Genomic DNA, 1,611 nt, shown 5'->3' on the forward strand with positions numbered 1-1,611 from the left:
TCTTGAGTTTCTTGTGGTTTGTGGGTTGTTCTTCCTATATTCCGAACTTCTGGGCTAATAACCACTTACCAGAGAGTGCATACCATGTATGTTCTTTTGTGATTGGGTTACCTCACTCAGGCTGATATTCTCCAGATCCATCCATTTACCTAAGAATTTCACAAATGTATTGTTTTTAATATCTGAGTAGTACTCCATTGTGTAGATGTACCACAATTTCTGTATCCATTCTTCTATTGAGGGACATGTGGGTTGTTTCCAGTTTCTGGCTATTATAAGTAAGGCTGCTATGAACTAACATGGTGGAGGGTGTGTCCTTACTACATGTTGAAGCATCTTCTGGGTATATGCTCAGGAGTGGTATAGCTGGGTCCTCTGGTAGAACTATGTCCAATTTCCAGAGGAACCGCCAAACTGATATATAGCTGCAAAGCTTCTGTAAGGCAAACGACACTGTCAATAGGACAAAACATGAACCAACAAATTGGGAAAAGATCTTTACCAATCTTATATTTGATAGAGGGCTAATATCCAGTGTATACAAAGAACTCAAGAAGTTAGACTCCAGAGAACCAAATAACCCTATTAAAAAATGGGGTACAGAGCTAAAAAAAGAATTCTCAACTGATGAATACTGAATGGCTGAAAAGCACCTAAAGAAATGTTCAACATCCTTAGTCATCAGGGAAATGCAATTCAAAACAACCCTGAGATTCCACCTCACACCAGTCAGATTGGCTAAGATAAAAAAAAACTCAGGTGACAGCAGATGCTGGAGAGGTTGTAGAGAAAGAGGAACACTCCATTGCTGGTAGGATTGCAAGCTGGTACAACCACTTTGGAAACCAATACTTGTTCTTTTATTTCACTTTTTAGTAATAAACTTTACTACCATAGTTTTGGAAGGACACAGTAGTCTTTGACCAAGAACATAATTCCCAGAACTCCATTAATAGTTTTAAATATAATTACATGAGTAAATTCTGACCTGTGATATGTGAGCAGTATGATGTGGCAAACTTCCTCTTCACAATCTTCAAAAGAAATTGGGTAGCTTCTGCTTCTCTGTTCCATCCTTGCTAAGAGCTAGAAGGCAAGATAGGAACAGCTGTGACAGCAAACATAGGACGACATACTAAGAGCAGTGGTACACATGAGACTCAACCTATGACCTTAGACAACTTGCCTGCCTCTGAACTATTAAAGAAGAAGAAACTTTAACTTTCTTGATTCCTTTGAATTGCTATAACAAAATATTATGAGCTGATAACTTTAAAACAACAGAAACTTGTTTTCAGATTTGGAAGCTGAGAGTTCCTACTGAGGATTTGTTAGAACCTTCCAACTGTCTCTCATGTAGTAAAAGAGAACAGTGAGCTCTTGGACCTCTTGTATGAGAACACTAATGGAATTCATCAGATTCTACCTTCACTGTCCCCTTAAACTGTGTCTCATTGACATTATCCTGAGTATTTGGTTTCATGTAACAATTCTGGGGGAACATCAACGTTCTAGACACAGCAGAGTCACTACATTTTCATTAGAATTTGCTACAGCAGTTTATCATTCTTGCTCCCTTAAATGCAAAGCTCATATTAATAATAATAATGA

This window comes from Mastomys coucha, unplaced genomic scaffold, assembly GCF_008632895.1.
Source record: "Mastomys coucha isolate ucsf_1 unplaced genomic scaffold, UCSF_Mcou_1 pScaffold9, whole genome shotgun sequence".
Lineage (NCBI taxonomy): Eukaryota > Metazoa > Chordata > Mammalia > Rodentia > Muridae > Mastomys > Mastomys coucha.